General features: G+C 31.1%; 1 protein-coding gene across 1 annotated transcript in view; it reads left to right on the top strand.

Annotated features, from left to right (window-relative positions):
• The first annotated feature begins 559 nt into the window (after positions 1-559).
• Positions 560-16,105, top strand: part of LOC130903736 (plexin-B) — a 157,183-nt gene continuing 141,637 nt past the window's right edge. The window contains exon 1 of the mRNA XM_057815989.1: positions 560-1,045. The gene's annotated coding sequence lies outside the window, so the exon portion shown is untranslated. The remainder of the gene's footprint in view (positions 1,046-16,105) is intronic.

Here is a 16,105-nt window from a genome sequence, read left to right as displayed (position 1 = left end):
CGTTGATAAACACCTATGCTAATTATCATTTGAAGTCACTGAAAGTTATGGTATAATTGTGTTCAGGAAACTGTTATCCAGACATTTATATTATGGTGTATTTACTTAATGAAAAAATTTGAATATATTCATTAAACAAGTATTATTACATAGTAAAACTCAAAAACAGAAAAGGCGTTGTTCTATAAAATTAAAAATTGTATATGAGAATTTGAATGTAATATTTAATTTAAAATTAATTGCATATCTTTACTTTTATTCTCTCTATGATTTCATTGAATTTTGACAAGATGACAAATACATAGCCTTGCAGCACTAAAAAAAGTTATGCTCGAAGAAATTATAATGTATATAACAAAATAAGTGTATGAGAAAATTTTTTCAAATATTATTACAAATATTGTATTATTGAATTGATAGCTCTTTATTTATTAATTGGTTGGTGGCTCCACCTTTGTAACAGTGTATAAACTTGACGTTGGAAAAATACGTCAACTCCTTGCCAATGAGGTCGGTAACCCTTTCATTATTCAGTTCTCTGAATGTAACATCATCTGGTGGTACAAATAGAAACTAATCCATTAGTTTGCATTTAGTGTCGGCATATCGGCAGTGAAAATATAGCTGCATCGATGTAATTTAGGAATATATAAATTGTTAGAGAACAGACACTCCCAAATGAATATTGAAAAGAAATAAAATATCTGCTGGAAATAAGTTGGTAAATAGAGTGAAGTTCATAGATGAGAAACTCGGAATGATGGCAAGGCACAAAGAAATCACGTTAGTAACTTTTCTCATAAAAGGTTTCAAAATGGAGTAGATATTCATTTGTTGTTGTTCTAATAAGACAACGTGCGTGTTTGTTTATAAGACTGCTGATAAAAAGTTGAGTACTTTTATTTATAAGACGTCCAATAGGTGAAGTATCTTTATAATTTGACGACAGTGTTATTGATGGTTTTGCAGTAAACATTTACTCAGCTATTTGGATGCTGGATCTATGTATGACCTTTGTGTATTTTCATTCACTCTTCACTTTAAGGTAAGAAAGCCATAAATATTTTTTGTTAAAAATTAATTTTGCATGTTAGTAATGCACGACAAACATTTTTAGATTATTAGGATTTATGTTATTAATACAACTTTCCATTAGGTAATTGAAATGTGAAGATTTATTGTTTACCTAATATTTTATATTTTTATTGATTTGAATTATTATTATAGTATAATTTGAGAATACTTTATAAAAAATTTGAAGGGTTGAAAAATTAATACAAAAAAGTAACTATAAAATGAAATTAAGTCAGCTGAAGACCTTTTGATATATCTATGTTTCAAAATCGTCTTGATTTTAGACCTCTTCTGATTTTTTGAATTTTTGAAAGACTGATAAAAATTTGACGTTTCAACTACTTTCAGTCTTTTTCAAAATATGATTTTAGACTGACAATTTGTGTATTTATATTAATCAATAGATCACCTACTTCTTGAATATCAAAATAAATAGAAAATTAAAATAGAAATCTGTTTTAACAAGAAAATTTAATTTTTCCTTAGTTTTTACATCTCAAAAATATGTAGCAGCCATCTATCAAATCATTTGTAGTTGTATTAGAGCAGATATATCAGTATTTAGAGAACAGAATAAAAGATCATGAATATGATAAAAAAAATAAAACTGAATTAACAAACCAGGAATATATATATATATATATATATATATATATATATATATATATATATATATATATATATGTATATATAAATAATAACCAAAGATAGCCTACTTATATATATATAAGTAGGCTATCTTTGGTTATTATTATTAATACATACATAGAACAGTTTAATTGAGTAGTTATTTATATTTAGGAGAAAAATTACAACATATGTAGAATTTATTAATGCTAAAAGAATGTTTATTACTGTCTATTCCTCTATACTAAAAATTTATCATAAAAAATTGCCCATGAAGAAAAAGTTCATTCATGAATTCAAATGCTTAAGGAGCTATTTAATCACTAAATAATTTAAATAGGTACCTTGTTAGTTTTTATTGACAATTATAATTCCAGATACACCTAGTCATTGCTAAATAGATTTTGACAGAGGCTATTCATCTTTCTTATATCCCATTATATTTTTCCTACTTCTAAGTTCCATTTCACTTTATACTATTTGTTTTACGTTTCTATTCTATCTTGTTGCCCACAGTAAGTTCAACTAATAATACATATGAATGTATCCACAATTACATAATTCCTATTGAACTCAACTTAGATGATAATTTAATAATTATAACTCCTCTACATTTTGAAATTTTATGTTAAAGAATATCGACTTTGATTTTCTGAATATCTGTAAACGAATTATTGTTTTATTCATTACTGAAATTGAATGTTTCTCCTTGTAGAATCTACTCAGTTTTATTTAGCTATAGGATAATAATACTTACCTTTAAACAATCATAAATATCAATTCTTTAGTAGCAAATATCTACTTATCATTTCTAATATTCAATTACTAAATATTTTAGGTCCTATTAATTATATTGACATATTTTCTTTTCATTCTATGATTATGCAAATGAAAAAACAACTTTTGAATTTCAATGAGAACATGTAAAATGAGTAGAATGTACTGTTGGATGTCTGAGACACTGGTTTCATAAAACAGTGGTAATAAAAATAGAAGATGGTTGGGCTAATAAAAATATTAAATCCATACAATGTCTTCCTTATGAATCAAAATATACATTTAACTACTTTTACTATCCCCTGTTGAGGTTTTGTCCAGTGAAAATTCCTCTTTAACCATTTGTATCTCTGGGATAACCTCCAAAGACTAAAAGAGGATGTAACATATTTTCAAAGTTAAGTAACAGTTTATGGCATTTCCTGTTTTGTTCTCGTATGATTTTGTTCATAAGACTTTCAGATCTTCATGTAGTTGAGTTTGATGCATCAGCAATATTCCAAAATATATTGGACTACTTTTGTGGATAATGGTTTAATTGGTTTAGACCACTCTCCTGAACTCGTTCATAGTTTTATTATAGAAAAATAGCTCATATTCATAATTTAGTTGATTATCATATTTGTCCAAGTATTTCTTGCTGTTGAGAAATAGCTAAGCAACATTTATCATAATCGTTATACTGTTTAATCTCTAGGATTATTGCTAGCCCTTGGAGTGCCTATATATCCCTTTATTGGGGTGGATAACTCCCATGGTTTTTTTGTAATAGTTTTTTGTTTATGCTAGCTTCGTTTGTTAGCTTTCTGCATTCTTTTCTATTTTTGCATTGGGCTTGCCAGTCTACTATTTCTAGGATTCTGGTATCTTCTTCAATTTGATTTTTCCAGGTATCTCTTGTTCTGCCTCTTGACCATATAGTTATCCATTGTGTTCTCTTCCTCACCATTTCTGTAGGTTTCCTTCTCATGATGTGTCCTGCTCAATTTATTCTTTGTGCTTTTACATACCTTATTATATTTTTTCCTCCCAGCTCTTCTTTTATTTCTTTTTTTATCTTCTCTCTCCATCTTCTGTAATATGTGGTCCGAGTATAGTTCTCAGTATTTTTCTCTTGATTATCTTCAGGTCTTCTTTTATATATTTTTATTTTGTTCTTTTTTACCAATATTCTTGCTTTTGAGTAACTTTTTATTTTTTCCAAATGTTCGATATTCTTTTTGTATACAGTTTGGATACAGTTTCAAATACATATTTCTGTGTCCTTAGGTGGTCTATTCCTCTTTCATCTTGTTTTGCTATCTTCATGTATTTGGTTTTTTCTTTGTTTATTTCTAGATCGCCTTTTCCTGTTTCTGTTTCCAGTTTGTTGATTGCCTTTATTAGTTCTTCTCTTGTATTAGACAAGTTTGTTACATCGTCTGTGTATGCTACTGCTTGTATTTGGTTTGTTATAATATTTTCATTATTTAATTTTGTTTTTCTCATTATGTTCTCTAAAACCATATTTATTAGGATTGGAGATATCATCGCTTTGTTTGACTCCTTTGTTTATTTTTATTTCTTCTGTTAGTGTTTCCAGATATCTTACTTTGTCTTTTGTGTTTTGTTATATAATTTTTATTTATATCTTTAATTTTATGGCTACTTTTAGTGTTTCTAAATCATCTATCATTTTTTGACTATTTATTGAGTCAAAGGCGCTTTTAAAATCTATAAAGATTATGTATATTGTGTGGATTGCATTGATTGTGGTGGTCTGAACTCATTTTGGTAGTCCGCCAGTATGCTTTCTGTGTATGATTTGAGTTTGTTGAACTAAGCAACACTATGTATTGAAAAAAGTCGTCTAATTTAAAAACTTCTTGATTTTTTTTCATTTCCTAAATACTAGACTGCTTACTTTAGATTTTTTTCTTCAAAATTAATTTCCTTATAGACTGTTAGGTAAATTTTATTTTAATATTTATTTAATAATTTGATAAGATTAAAAACACTAAGTATATTGAAATGAAAAGCTCTTCAAGTACTGTTTAGAAGAGAGACCTCTTCAGTGCATGAAGAGCAATGATTCTATCATATTTTTTAATATAAACACTTCCAATCTCTTGAAAAATTTACTTATTAGCTTTGACAATTATCACAATATTCCACTTTTGTAGTTCTTAGAAGACATTAATTGTTAGTATAATTCCCAGCCTAATAAAATTTTATCATACCATATGGTTTCTGATTATACACGTTGGAGTCTATAAAAATTTAATCACTTGCTTGAATATATAAATATGTAATTGAATTTAGGAACTAGTGAAACTAAACTTAAGCTAAAAAATAAAATTGAAGATCAGATTTCCTGTTAATAAATTTTTAGTAAATTCTTTCAAATTGTATCGATGTAATATAATCAGAAATTTATATTAACTTATTAAAACCCAGAGACCTAATAAAAATAAAGTTAGTTTAAAAATAGAATTGAATATTAGATTTCCTGTTAATTAATTTTTAGTGTATACTTTCAAAATCTGTTAATATATCATAAGAAATTCATATTAATCCAAGATTTTTATTAACGATTGTTATTAATAATATAGAAAAGTAGATCTAAGTTATTACTTAAAATTGAGGTATGAATTTTTCAATATATCAACAATCAACAATCAAGCATGGTGGTGGCTAAATTATAGTCTGGGGTTGCTTTTCTAGCTAGGGAACCGTCGATTTGATTTTGATCAAAATTGACGAATTTATGAGAAAGTATAATACAAAAAAATTTGAGAACAAAATGCCTCTCCTTCGGGTTTGTGATTAATTGGAGATGGATGCATTTTCCAACAGGAGAATAATCCCAAGCAAAGTTCCAAATTATATAGTGGATATTTTAAAAAAAAAAGAGGCACAAGAGGTGTTAACCCTCAGAGCTCGGATCTCAATCTCATTTACCTTTCGCCCAAAGTGCTTGATAGGAACGTCCGTAAATGTAGTTCATCCTCACGAGAAGAAATGTGGAATGCTTTATGCGGAAGCTGGAGCAATTCGCTTTAAACAAATTGATTGCTCGTATGCCAAGACATATATATATATATATATATATATATATATATATATATATATATATATATATATATATATATATATATATATATATATATATGTGGATATCTTGGATAGAGGTTTCGTCCTCTGTAAAACAAAATCTGCACGCCGCATTATTTACTAGGTCCAGCGTCTTCACGTGTTTGTTGAGGCAACACTGCCACAATAGAACTCCTGTTAGTATTCGTAGATTTTTCTTACTTAGGTTGATACTTTCAGCAGATCTTCTCTGGTTATTTTCCCAGGTTTTCTTTGATGATTTCGTCTCTGAACATTCTAAGTGATGTTGTCTTTGGCACGCTTTCCAGTACTATGTGGGGAGGTGGGAGATTTAGAATTACTCCTAGTGTAGCTGTTGGACAAGATTTCATGGTTTCAGTTGCACATAAGCAAGCCAGTCTTTGTAACCATAGAATGTAAAGGAGGATTTTAGTTTAGCTAACTATACCCTTTTTTATGCATGGACTATTGATATTTCTTTAAGCTTTTTCAGCCTTAAAATGCGATTTAACAGTTTAACTGAATACTTAATATTTTATCGGAGTTCTATTAAATTTTCCTACTTTAATTAAGGTGGTCTTGAACTTTTGGCATGTAGTGTATCTCCATTAGCTTAGGTGTACATCGAAGTTCCTTCCTAATAATGTTGTTATTTCTTCTAATTATCAAAATTATATTTGCTCAACCAAATGAAGGATTGTTTCTAATCATAGGAAAATTTACAAGAAATAGACATAATTCGTATGATAGTAAATATTGATTTCAAAATGAAATAACCGTCTTTTGTTTGGATTTCTTAAAATTATTTAGTATGTGGAATTCTTGTATATTATCGATCAAGTTGGATTGGTATTGCTTTGGTAAACAAAAGGCATACAAACAATATTAAAACAGGGGGAATTTTTAGGGTTCTTTATATTGTATATCAAAATACACAATAATATTAAAGCATAATTTGAAAATTATAATTTCAGCTGTATTGAAAAATATTTTTATACTTCTTTTATTAAGGTTGGTTTTACAAAATCTGAAATAAGGAACGTCTTTTTTTACGAGAAAGTTATTGCTATAAGAAAAATCTTCATAGTTATCAGGGGTGGCCCCAGAAGTACCTGGCCCAATAAAGAAAACACTAACATTTTCAAGAAAAAATCATGTATTTTTCAACGTTATCTCCTTTTAGCTCTATACACTTTTCCTAGAGATGTTCAATTAAGTTCGATACCTTTTTTATAATAAGATTCGTCAAGCTCTTCAAAATAGCCATTGTTGGAAAATCTTTGACCACCAAGCCATTTTTTCATGTCTAGGCACAGAAAATAATCCAAGGAGGCTAAATCTGGCGAATAGGGTGCATGAGGTAGAAAGATAATAATTTAGATATAAAAAGTGTTAACAAAAGCCATATTAAACAAACTTTATCACAATACCTTGAGAAATACTCTTATGGGCATTTAAATAACATACTTTCAAGTATATGACCAATTATCTACAGGGAACTTCTCATTTATATATTGAAATGCTCGTCGCACAACTTCGAAACTCCTAATTCCGATGTACTTTTTTTATGTAAGCACCAGAGTTAACCCTATTACATTCGAATAGTTCGAGTGGTGCCTGCTGTATAGAGATGCCTGTGGATATTGATATTGAACTTCTGTGTTCGAGAAAGACGATTCTTGGTAGCTGACATCACAGGCCTGCACTTCATTCCCATAATTTCGATGTACTATATAAGTATGAAAATAATACAACTAACAAATCGAATATTATCTTGAAATTAAGTTCGAATTTCTAGTACCTTCCGTCATATTCATACTGAACACTCTGTTTACACTACCATTACACAAACACTCATGATGAGCTTTGTCTGATGAGCCTTTCGATAACCAAATAATCGTCTTCAAAATGAAAGCGAATTATTTGTTGATGTAGTGGTAGTGTAAACATGTCACTAAAGTTAGCAGAGCAATATGATCAGACATAGAAAACAATGAGCGGAATAGTGAATACACTCACGATTACACTGTCTTCAGAGACTGACAGTAATCTGTTTACCTTCATCATTCCTTTGCACCAAGTATACCTTAATCTGACGGTATGTCATATCACGATCTTGCAATATCAGTCTGGTACAACAGACGATTTTGGACGACCTTCACGAAATTCATCCTTTAGCGAAGTGCGACCACGATTGAATTTGGAAAACCAGCGAAACACGATTGAGATGGTGCTCCATCACCAAGAGTCGAAGCGAGTTGATCGGCATAGTGTTGTTGGTTTAATCCACGTCAAAAGTCGTGGAAAATCATTGCACGGAAATATTCGCCATTTAATTCCATTTTTTTACCAAGATGAATGTTTCAAGTATCTATATAAAACTCAAATAGCCCTCGTATGACAACTCGTTCTGAGTACGTTCACTATTAAAAATATCAAACTTTCTGATGACAATGTCAAATTTGACTTAATGACAACAGTGTTGCGATATTTCAAAACTTAAGTAACAACCCTCGATTATGCTGCTAAGGGATGAAGTAATGTTATAGTGTAAATACTGGACATAAATAACAAATAAATAATATAAAGCCGTATGCAGTTGTTGTGAACACAAGCTTTTATTATCAAACTGATGCGCCCCGCCCTACATTTATATTTGAGAAAGTACATTCTCATCTTATTTTTCATTCATTTCGAATCTTGAGGCTGTTAAATATTCAACAGGTGCGTCTTTATCCTCCCCAAATAGTCTAAAATCCCTAAGGTAGAATGTTTGCTTACTCTTTCGTCGTTCACCCTTTCGTTTCGCTACGTTTCGGAATTATAAAAAGGAAAGTGGGTCAGTGCCAGTGTAAGTGTCGTAATCCCTATCCCTACATTAATGCGTTAATTAACGCTATCAAGATAATAAAAATGAAAAATAGATGATGATTTTATAAGGCACATTTTATAAATTTAAATATTGCTTTTTGAATAGCTAAGCATCTAAAATCAGGATATGATAGTTGGATAGATCTATCAGCCAAACTTATCACTCATCTTTTTTGTGACATAGGATGACACGAATTGAAGTTCAAATATCTTGAGGACCAAGTTGGTTTCCTATAGGTACCATTTTGTTCTTATGTTTTTATTAATTTTTTATCTATTTATTTGAACAATTGTCAATTTGGCAACTAAGTTTCTTCAGCACCTTCCATTCAACAAGTCAAGTGCAAGCTAGCATGCACTAAAAAATTGTTGCTGGTCGGAAGGATTGGCCGATTTTTAGTTTCCATTTTATTACTTATTCTTTAGGTTCATTTGAACATTGTTTAATGTAGCAACAAAATTTCTTCAGCACCTTCCATTCAACAAATCAAGTTCAAGCTAGCATGCACTAAAAAATTGTTGCTGATCGGAAGGATCGACCGATTTTTATTGTCCATTTTGTTGCTTATTCTTTAGGCTCATTTGAACATTGTTCAATGAAGCAACAAAATTTCTTCGGCACCTTCCATTCAACAAGTCATGTTCAAGCTAGCATGCACTAAAAAAATTGTTGCTGATCGGAATGATCGGTCGATTTTTATTGTCCATTTTGTTGCTTATTCTTCAGGATCATTTGAGCATTGTTCAATCTATAAACTAAATTTCTCCATTTTCCGTATAACAAGTCGAGTTCAAGCTAGCATGTGTTGAGAATATTACTGCTGGTATAAAAAATTCTTCCGGTCTTTTTTTCCGATTTCGATACTTACTTGCAGCAAAAAATTAGCAACAAATTTTGGTTCACTAGTTGACTGGATATTTATTGTTTATCGAAATTTTATGCTAGCTTTATATGAATTTAGCATTAATTGCGACTTTTCGCGACCGGCTTAATAGCAACAAACAAGCTACAAATTTTGCATATTTTCTTATTGATTTTTGCTAATTTGACACTGCTACCTTGATAGAGTTATTGCTTACTTCAATTTTCCTTACTCAATTCAAATACTTTTATAATATCTAATTCAGTTGTTTAAGTTTTAAAATAACACCCTAAAATTTGGACGAGTTTCCTTGCACAAATATATTGCTTCCCAAATTTCTTTGGTCGATTTTACTACAACAAAAGGGAATCTATGTGGCCGAAGTTACTACCGCCCTAAAAAGCTACTAAAATCGTGACAGTTTAATTACGCAATAGACATTTTAGGATGATTGTAGCTTAGAACACAGTATGAGGAATTTTGAAATTAAGTAACCTACGACAAATACGTCATTTTTCATGGTATTTGTAGAAAAATTTATTTTTCGGGTACATTTAGGCATTTCCATTACAATAAAATAGGAAAGCACATATAAGGACATCATATTGGAGTAAAACTTTCCTTGTATTCTCAAGAGAATTCTAAAATGGGGTGTCTAAATGGTGTGAGTGTAATAAAAATACTATAGTAGAGAGCTTTTTAAATTGTTTATTTTTCCGAGGATTCCAAGTATCTCTTTTTATATTCCTGTACTGCTATACGATTAAGATCCAATGGTGCGTGTTAAGTGCAGTTTTGTCGCATAAACCGATGTAATTGTTGGTATTTCCTTTAAAAGTATTTCCTTTTCCCTTAACTCGAAATATGTGTCTTAGGTATAATATTATATTAGAAAACTTTACTCTGATACTTAGAAAATTTACGAATAAATAGATTCTTTTAGAAATTAAAAACTCAAATTATACAGGGTGTCTCACGAATTTCTACGTTTGAGTTTTCGGATACGATCTTTTTAACTAAAATATTTTTAAAGATGACCGACTTCCGGTTCTACCGGTTTATACAGTAACTTTGTTATTTTAAATGGAACACCCTGTATATTGATACATTTATGAAATCTTCGTAAAATTTTAGTTTACTTTCGTCTAAAAACTTTTTTCGAAAAATACATACTTTTTCAATTATTAATTTTTTTGTAAAAAAATTGACCATTGCAGATCCTTATAAATGATTTTTTTACGAATATACCCTTAATGATATGAAAATGATTTCTGTTCGGTTGCTTTTAGAAAGGTTAGACGTATTTGAATCTATGTTGAAAATTTATTTATTTCATACAGGGTGTGTATAAAAAGTGTTGAAAGTTTAACTTCATAAATATCAAATATCGGCATTATTATTGTCAATAACTGGTTTAATTCGATTAACTTTTGATTCAAATGAACCATATAGCTTCAAATTGTTGAGGATTCTTTTAACTGTATGCGAATTTGGACGTGATCTATCTGGATATCTTGCAGCAAATAAAGTACATGTTCTTGTAACAACTTTGTCACATTCACCATGTATTAAAAGCAATTTTACATAATCTTCGTTATTAAATTGAGAACGAACCATTTTAACGATTTTCGAAAGTATCAACAATTGACTAATGACAGTTGAATAAATGTCATTTGTTACAAAGCCTACTAAAAGTATACATAAAAAATTTATGAGGTTAAACTTTGAACACTTTTTATACACACTCTGTACAAAATAAAAAAGTTTTCAAAATAGATTCAAATATGTCTAACCTTTCTAAAAGCAACCGAACAGAAACCATTTTCATATCTTTAAGGGCATCTTAAATCAAATTTTTTACAAAAAAATTAATAACTCAAAAAGTATGCATTTTTCGAAAAAAGTTTTCAGACATAACTATATTAAAATTTGATGTAAAATTCAAAAATGTATTAATATACAGGCTGTTCCATTTAAAATAACAAAGTTACAGTCGACATCCGGCTCTACCTGAAATTTTCATGGTTTTTAATTGTCGGTTGTCTGGAGCACCAAAAAAAAAACAGAAGGTAACATATCAACAATCAAACACAATGAAAACATTTTGAGGTTTAAGCGTTGCAAATTTAATTTTTGATAGGTTAACTTTAGTTATTCGTTGTTCGCCATTGGCAGGTGACAATTCAAAACCATGGAAATTTCAGTTATTCCAAGTTTCTACAAAAAGCGTTAATTCGAGATATATAAATTCACTAACGAAGTCCCCTGAATTTAAAGCGTAGAAACCAATGGTAAAGAGAAAAATAGGGGTTGCCATTTGAAAAAATTTTTTAGATAGCGAAATTCGGCACCATTTTCTGAACACCCTATATAAATTTTTGTCAAGGTTTCCACAGATTTTGAAAGCTGTAAGCGTTTTTTGTCCAAATCCCAAAAATATTTGACCTGACTCACTTAAATTTAGAAATATAATTTTTTTAGTGGAGGGCTGCATGTGTTCGAAAATTTCGAAAATGTGAAATAATTAAAAAATGGTGGACTTTAGGCATACTATGCCTTATATAAAGTTATATTGAAATTTCGCGTTGATTCCAAAAATTTAATAAAAACCATAGCATTCTGTTTAAAATAACGAAGTTTGGACCCACTTCCGGTATAACCGGAAGTTTCAGGAGACTAAAATTATTTTAGCTGAAACGAGCATTTCGGAAAACCCATACAAGTAAATTTACAGAACACTAGTCCCAGTACTTTCCCATATACATATCGATTCAGTTCGTCGTGAAGGACCCTGTATATATGCTTATCATAATTGAAAAAGCGTTTAGGGTTCTGGTGCATCTACGCCCCTTTTTTTATACGTAATCCTATGATAAATATGCGCTTAGGATATAACACCCTTAGAAATAACAACGACGCAAATAGGCAAAATATGAATGGCCAATGGAGATCCGTGATATCGAGAGGTAGAAAAAGTTAAATCCGGATTAAATTTTTGTAAAAAAGCCTAAATCTCTATAACGGAACGAACTGTGAAAAGTGTGTTACCCATTCCATTGCTGATCGCTACTTTATTTCCAACTCGAACTTACGTCATTTGTAGAAGACAAATGGTAGTCATACTCCACGTGAGAGAAAAGTTGAACCAACTTAGCGACAAAAAGAATTTCGACAATCTCTTTTATTGACTTTTTTATATGGTAACTTCCAGTTAACTAGCTAACTAACTGACGGTATGTATCACCTTTTTTCCATTAATCATCTGACAAGACTGATGCATTACTGTTTAATATCTTAAGAACAAACTTTTATTGCTATACGAAATGTGACATTAAATTCTTGGAATAAATTATTTGAAGATATTAAAAATATTTAAATGAATCAGAGCTTTTAGAGTATATTTGTTATAAATGGTTTTTAATAGTTGCTTGTTTTTAATACATTTCATCTAACTTATTCCGTTATTTTATTTGTATATTTAGTTGGAATTTTCCAATAAAATTCCAATAATTTTCAAGCAACCTATTCAATAGGAATTTCACATCCTTCATCGTTTCATATAAACTTTATAGAATTTTTAAATCTAACTCTAATTTTATTGATAGATAGCGCTACTAATTTCAAATTGATAATTATTAAGAAAATGAAAACAACGAAAAAAATTTTTTTACGTCACCGTTAGAGATTCTCACTAAAATTTCAGCAATTTTAGACGCTTTGCTTTTTTGACATTCTTATGAGCGAGTCATTGTGAAGATTTTTTTGAAAAAATTGTGTTGAGTCATTAATAATTAGTTTCGAAAGGAAATACGTAGATGTAGCTGTACCAGCTTGAATAAAGGCTGGGGCACATATATCATACACACTTCCGATCCGACTGCAATCTGGTTGTGCCCCTGAAAGCGGATAGGTGCGGGATCGGTATAATTGAGCACACATATTATACAAAATGTTATAAAGAAATTAGTAATTGCAATATAGCAATGATTGTACTGTGTTTGGAAGAAGAAGAAGATGAATAACATCGCAGGATACCATAAAACGCGAATTTTGGGTTTCTTCTGCTTGAAAAACAAGATCCACACAAGGAGAGTACTCCACACTCTTATCTCATTTGCTGGACGAAAAGTCAACATTTTTACAGTCATATTAGAATGCTGCATCGACAAGAAAATCGCTCAGCGACACGCATTCCACGATTCAACGAATAGACTGTACAATCGGACCATGATCGGAAGCAAGATAGGAGAAGGTGAGGAGTCGTCATGGAAAAATGTGAACTACACTGCTTCAACCCAAGTATATACCGGGACACACCTATCATGCATCCTTTCGATCCAACTACGATCATACGGACGAGTGTCTGAGAGGGAAATGATACTAAAGTTTGAACATCGTAGATCACAACTTTCCGACATGTGCCCGATGCCAGTCCTACACGAGATCGGAGATCATGCATCCGACCGTGCAGACTATTCGTTTAAGATCTGCAGGACGCGCGCCTGTTGGAATTTGCAGTGTTTTTTTTACTAAAATGTTAATAAAATCGGGTATAAAACTGGAAAAGCTTGTTGAAGAAACAAGGGAATATCCAGTACTGTATGACCAGACAAACGAGCAGTATTGAAACACCGACTTAAAAGACATGATCTAGAAGAAAAGTTGAAAAGGAATTAAATGTCAAAGGTATACTTCAGATTGAAATATTATCCTTTCTTACTACATACAAAGTAAAGGCATAAACACAATTAATTTACAAAAATTTTATTGAATAGGCAGTACCTTGTATATCTAATAAATCAGGACAATAATAAGAAAATAATATACTCAAAACCTGCAGTTTCCTCCGTTCTACATGAAATGTCTGGTTATCTTCATCTTCCTCTTCTAAACAAAGTGCCATTATGACTAAATTAGTTGCTGAAAATTTTTAACATTTAGCGCACAGAACCGCGACTTTAATTGAATCGAGACGGGCGAAAGTGGTGAATCTTTCGAGCCGGAGCTGGAAATCGTAAAGACCTCTGAAGCGTGTAGGACATGTGTGCTCAATCGTTCCGATCCCGCATTGATCCGTTCTGTGGAGGAAAATCGGATCGGAGTGGTATATGACAAGTGTGTCCCGGCCTTATAATTCACTTTTTACAAGGTGTGGTCGGAGTCGGGTTGGAAATATCTATGATATAAGTGTCTCAACCTTAATCACGAACGTTCGGGACGGCTAAAATTTATGATAGCCAGTTATATCATCAAAAAAATTCACTCAATGGTACTGGGGACCATCGGATTCAGAGTAGAGAGATAGAAGAGGCTATCGGCATACCAGAAGAACGCATTTTCCTGTTATTGATGAAAGAATTATGCATGCGAAAGCTTTCCGTTTGTTGGGTGCTACATCTGCTCTCTTTGGTCTAAAATAACATTTTCCGGGCCTTATTGACGCGGTTTAAGCGAAATAAGTCGGATTTTTGTGTCGATTCAAAACTGCTGATGAAACATATATCCACCACTACACTCCTGAAACGAAAAAGGATGAAATTGCAAAAAAGTGACCGCATTTGAAGAAAAAGAGAGTGCTTTTCCGTCAGGTCAACACACTTTCTCACGCTTCATTGATAGCTACAGTTTACGATTTATATTTCGAATTCGTTGACCACTCACCGTATCTACCAGATCTTGTCCCCAGTGACTTGCAGGAGAGATTTTCATCAGACGAGGACGTTATTTTTTATAGATATACCTGTTTTATACAAAAAGACAGTCTATGGAATGATGACTCTGTAAAACACGAATAAATGTCATCAAGGAAGATAATGACGACTATCTTTCGGGATATGCACCCTGAGCTTATCAGGTGATTTTCTCTTGTTTACTTTGGTTTTCCCATAAAATGTTTTTTCAAATTATTATTTATATTTTAGCATTTTTCATCTTTTAGTTCGTCTGTGCAAATTCTGTATTTGTTTTCCACGAAATTGTTCATCAAAATCTCAACTGATGCAAAAAATTGGCCTCCAATAAATGTATGCGGAATTATAATTTCACCCACCAATATCGCAATAAAACCTCAATTGAAATGAATGTGGGACCAAGAGGCCGAATTAAATATGTACCCCTTCATCACACTTAATCAAATTCACGGGGCTCAGTTTCATATTCTATAAAAGAAATTGATTGCATTTAAAAACATAGTTTAGTCACCCTATACATATGTCTATTAAATTATGTACCATTTGTTCTGTAATAAAATGTAATACTAACTAAACCCGTAAGTCTTAAAACCCAGGTATATATCCCAATTTAATTGATTCACTGAACAGAGATAAACATATCTGAAATTATAAGGTTTGTTTCAATCTGCTAGTCGGGACCGTACTTGGAACGGTTATCGAAAGCGTTTGTAGATATTTTCTGCGCAATTTCCGGCTATGCACTATGTACTTGCTATCAAAAAATTATCGAAAAGACCGTCTCGGAAACGGATACCTAAGTCGGTTGAAACACAAATAAGAATCGTTCATATAACGGTAACCGCCCGCCCGGTTGAAAAAAGTAATCTCTATTGCGCAGAATCGTCACTGTACCAAGGACGGTTTTTTGATGTGCTGGAACGAATCTATGATCATCTGAGATAACAGTCAAACAAACTCTTGATGGCCTTGAGCGTCACTTGTTGAATAGTAAAATAAAAAATAAAAAAATAAAAAAAATGTTGAATACGTAAAAAAATGATCCTGCTCATTGCTTAAGCGTATATCCAACTCCTTTTCAAAATATACATTCATTTATATAGGCGCACA

The sequence above is a fragment of the Diorhabda carinulata genome, chromosome 1 (assembly GCF_026250575.1).
Source record: "Diorhabda carinulata isolate Delta chromosome 1, icDioCari1.1, whole genome shotgun sequence".
NCBI classification, from domain to species: Eukaryota; Metazoa; Arthropoda; class Insecta; order Coleoptera; family Chrysomelidae; genus Diorhabda; species Diorhabda carinulata.
The sequence above is the reverse complement of the archived record's forward strand: the minus strand, read 5'-3'. Positions and strand labels throughout refer to the sequence as shown.